A 4,984-nucleotide genomic window follows, 5' to 3' on the forward strand; every position below is an offset into this window, starting at 1 on the left:
CACGCATGAATATTTTCACCTTGTCCTCTCAATCTCATTGCTGGTTAGAAACGTAATTCACTTGCTGAATAAAATTTTGCAAACAGACGACGTTGCAAATGGATAGGGATAATCGAAACATCTGGTGGTACAACTGCAAGTGAGACAATCAATGCAACTGAATTAGAATTCTTTTCCACGTGTGGTGCTTATGAGGCATTTATACGTTTGAATTGCTAATGGTAATTGTTTTGTAGGGATTAAAACTAGATCAGACAGGTGAACTTCATAGAATATTATTTAATATGATTCAGCCAGGGATTATTGTCTGACAGATACAATTAAAGTGTGGGAGGTTCTTTCGTCTCTGAGAGCTGTCTCTGAGGAAGCCGAACTTATGTCAAGTGTTACGCACTTGTCCTAAACAGTGCCTGGGTAATGGGATGCCGGCCTCTATGGAGTAATTTCAATGCACAGAAAAGTAAAAGAAAAGTGTGACTGAAACATTGGCTCGCAATAATAGTCATTGATTTGGAGTAAGCATCTCAGGCATCCAGCCAATATTTGGAAAACTGAACACATTAGATCCAAAAGTTTAAAAATTGGCCAAGCATGACTTAAAATAGATTCTTGTTTCTGACACAGCTTTGCTCGTTCCAAAGTCATCCTGAGTTTGGACGACGCTCTGTCATTTTAAATCTTACGTTTATAAAATCTGCTCTCAATGACTTTCGGAGATACATTGTCAAGACACTAGCACTTTTCAGGACGAATACAAGTTTGTCCATTCCACATGGGAACCAAAATGGCAACTTTTCCAACAGAATGAGGGGCTGTGGTGGTGGGGGAGATTTGAGCGAGTTTGATGTTGTCGTTGTCAATGTGAATTCACGCAGTAGCATCTCCCATGAATATTTTCACCTTGTCCTCTGAATCTCATTGCTGGTTAGAAACGTAATTCACTTGCTGAATAAAATTTTGCAAACAGACGAAGTTGCAAATGGATAGGGATAATCGAAACATCTGTTAGCAATTATGTTCGACAATTTGCTCAATTTGCTGTTCCTCATGCGAATGACTTTACGCTGAGTGAGAGAGGGTTAATCCCGCAGTGCCTTACTAGGCCGTGCACGTTGAGCGCTGTTGCATTGCTTATGTCCATAGGCAGATCCGAACCACCGCAGCCAACGCCAGCTGCACTGCTCCAGCAAGCAGCCTCACTCAGAAACAGACTTGCAGGCAACGATTCCCGTTGGTTCAGCTCCAGCTCGACTGAAACCAAAGGTAATGGCCTCGATGTCTCCAGATCATTGGACTGACACTGAATAAACAGCAGTGAACTGCTAAACTTACATTATAATTTGGCATTGTTAATCACAGTCCGCATAAAAACCAGGGGATTATAAATTGGAACACTTAAGAGCTGATTCCAGCATTTTATGGAGCAAAATGTCCAGTTTCCTCTGAAATCCTGTCCTTTTGCTTTTTCACGGCCATTCTTACCAGGTTTGCTAACACTGCGCACACTGCCATTCTAGCTAAACAGTCCATGTATATGTCTGGTTGAATGACCAACACACCGCCCCTCCACCCCAATGATTATGTATGCGAAATGAAGATGGGTGGACGGTGTTTCCTTCAATGTGCCAACTCTCCAAACCCAAGTCATTGCCAGTCACTGATAGTAGGAACAGCCAGTTCTCGGGATCAGTCACTTCCCTGTCTTCAGATCCGCAAGCGACTTCCTGGATGGGATCGTTGACTGGTCTTTTTTTGGCACACGGTACGCCCCTTGAGGGAAATGCACACCCTATCCAAACGGGAACTCTGCTTCTCTCTCTCTTTCTTCGAGAATTTATGATCTTACTTTCTAGGCAATAAGGAAATGTGGCGGAATGTTCAACCCGGACAAACGTAGATGAATCTGTCGGTGTCAGGGACGGTTGTCTTGGACAAAAAGCAGCGCTCCTATTGGGCGCCTCACCTGTTTTGCTATGCTCGCTATTCTGTCATTGGACAATTAACCCTTTGTTCAGGGCTATTGCCTGTTGTATAAAAACAGGAGTTCATGTCGTTTCGATAGTCAGAAAACAGCGATGGCTCTCTTTGAGCTCCTCCTCCTTTTCTGTTTATCTCCAGGTAAGATGCGGACTTCTTTGTAAAATTTTCCTCTTTTGTACGTTGACAGAGAAAAGGAACGCTGAGTAGGTGTCGAGGAAACGCCGTGACAAACAGCGGTTGTCGCTTCCCACTGCTCTGATGCTGATGGGGATTCACCGCTCTTTTGCTGCTCAAAGTGTAACCTGAAAAGTTCCCTGCTCAGTGACAGCGATGGGAAAGTTGCATTAATTTATCGGTTCTATAAGATGCTTAGATGTTTGTATTCATATAATGCGAAATTATGAGAGAGCTCAGAAAGCTTCCTCGGTTGCGTGGTTCGAGAGAAATCAATTTAGATTTAATTGGAACTCATCAATTTAAACGGGGCTTTCGACAAAATTGCCCTTATGCTGAGGAAGTGAGTGATCGGAGGCCGTGTCAGAATGGGACAGGGTGTGGTATCCACTCCACAACCGGGCCCTGCATTACCCATGAGGGGATATACTGTGGATTCTGAAAGTCGTCAACGCAGGGCGGCAAAGTAGTTAGTACTGTTACAGGACAGCTTCACAGCGACTGATTGCATGGACTCTCCCCTGAGTCAGCTTCGGTTTCATTAGGTGCTCTGGTTTCATCTGACAGTCCAAGGATGTGCAGATTATGTGTGTTGTCCGAAAATGCAGGGTGACAGGGAAACTACGGGATGCACTGCGGCAGGTGTGACGGACCAAATGGGCTCCCTTTACACTGTTGGGAATTAATAACAACCAAAACTGTTTTATAAAGTCAGCTGGTCTCGTATCATCCGCAGAGTCAGAAAGCTGAGTTAATAGTTTATAACTGACACAAATGTCATTGATCTGAATCCTTGTCAAAACTGTCGACAATGCAGACAATAGTGACAAGCACTCTTGTATTTCTTTCGACATAAGTGGTAATGAGAACTGTGCCTAACAGCTATCCTGATTCCACATCTGGGAAAGATAATATATCCCTTTATGGCGCGGTTTTACCAACAGCATTTCAGTAAAGCAAATTGTCATTATGACCTGAACAGTCTCTCTGGAAGCATTTTCCAGTCCAGAATCTGTTGAGTCCCGGACAGCCACAGCACCTGTGGCCAGCTGTGTCCTTATGCAGGAGAGACAAGAAACACATCAGTTCAAATGGCACAAAGAATCCTGACCATTCTGGTCTGAGTGTCCCATACTGAAAACTCACCACAAGACATTGTCATTATTCAGATGGTAACTAAGGGGAATGATATTACACCTCTTTGCAATCCTGGATTGTCCTATCCTTCTGGATCCTCCAACTCACTTCTCTACAGTCAACAAGAAATTCTTCCACCTCTGAGCTTACCTTTAAAGTAAGCTCGGAAGAGAGGGAGAGAGAGAGAGAGAGCGATAAAGGCGAAAACTACTTCTGAAATCTTTATGAAGGACCTTGCTGCCCAGTGTTGCCCTTCTCAATACAGTTCTCTTTCCATCAGCCTCAATTCGATTAATCTGATTAACCAGTCAGGGTCAACGCTCATTGATGCATTTCTTGATGGGAGAGTTATTGGAAATGTTTGTAAAATGACTCGATTGCTCTGTGCAAGTGGAAATGTGTTCTGAAGACGGTTACAGTGGACTCGAAACATTGACCGTACATTCTCTGACTCCACAGCTGCTTCCAGAGTTGCTGAGTTCTTGAGCAATTTCACTGTATCTTCTCCACGGGTCTTGAAATTACACGCACTCCCGAAGATACACAGCGAGAGAACCACTTCTGTGCTCTTTCGTCTGAATCTCTTTTTTAAAAAAATGTCCGTCGCCCCAACTCCACACTCAACTAAAATATGAAAGCTGGTTCATTCATTGTCTGCAGGGAAACATTCCCTATTTAATCAAAATCTCTCCCATGTCTCTGAATTTTAGTTTGGGCCACAATGTCATGTCACCTGTGTGAGAACATCTCCCTTAAGCTCCAGTCGCAATGGAAGGAAAGTGTAGACATGGAAACACTGCTGCAGGAAGTCTGCAACTCGCTGCCTCATGAGTCCAATTTGGTGGTGAGTTTCAGTAAGAATGAGATGGAATGTGCTGGGAAAAAAACATAACTGGAGGAAAATGTGCTTATTTAAGGAAATATATCGTTTCTTTGAAGGCATTTCAGGGAAGGTACACCAGGATGATCCTTTTGTATGGAGGGATTGATAATGAGCAAACGCTAAACAGTTTGGGACGTGAGGTGCTGGCAAGACAATCCAGGGTGGACTTGCACAGTTTGTGCTAGTGCCTGGGGAATGTTGTCGAACAGAGAGACCAAGGGGTACAGGTATATATTTACTTGAAGTGACGTCATAGGTCAACAAGGTGATGAAAGTGTCTTTTTCGTGCCACGTCCCTACATCGGTCAGAGCATTGAACGCAGGAGATAAGATGTCATGTTGGAGCTGAATGAGAGTTTGGTGAGACCACTTTTCGTAAACTGTGCATTATTCTGCTCACTTTGCTGCAGGAAGGATAATATTAATTTTGAAAAGGAGCAAGGAAAGATTTACAAGGCTGTTACCGAGACTGGAAGGTATGAGTTATAACGCGAGGCTGGGAAGAAAGGGAAGATTTTTTCCTGGAGTTTAAGAGGATGAGTGGGTTCCATAAAGAAATGTAGTAAATCATACGGCGCAGAGATGAGGCAAATTGCCGTTTTCATCTCTATCAGTTGGATGTTCTAAAAATCAGCCAGCGTAATGTTAAGATGAGTGGCAAAAGACTTAAATGAGAAGAGAGGGGTAACCTTTTCATACAAAGGGCGGTGCGTGTGTGCAGCGAACTAGTCGTAAGTGGTGGAGACTGGTACAATTCGAATATTCAAATGCATCTGCATGTAATCAGCTGAACACTTTTCTCTCTTGTCC

At 43.5% G+C, this 4,984-nt stretch overlaps 1 long non-coding RNA gene across 1 annotated transcript in view; it reads left to right on the forward strand.

Moving 5' to 3' along the window:
* Positions 1-2,011: 2,011 nt before the first annotated feature.
* The window catches only part of LOC122551874, a 24,323-nt gene continuing 21,350 nt past the window's right edge, over positions 2,012-4,984 (forward strand). Inside the window, exons 1-2 of the long non-coding RNA XR_006312223.1 lie at positions 2,012-2,118; positions 4,002-4,135. This is a non-coding gene — a long non-coding RNA (uncharacterized LOC122551874). The remainder of the gene's footprint in view (positions 2,119-4,001; positions 4,136-4,984) is intronic.

This window comes from Chiloscyllium plagiosum, chromosome 7, assembly GCF_004010195.1.
Source record: "Chiloscyllium plagiosum isolate BGI_BamShark_2017 chromosome 7, ASM401019v2, whole genome shotgun sequence".
Classification (NCBI taxonomy): Eukaryota; Metazoa; Chordata; class Chondrichthyes; order Orectolobiformes; family Hemiscylliidae; genus Chiloscyllium; species Chiloscyllium plagiosum.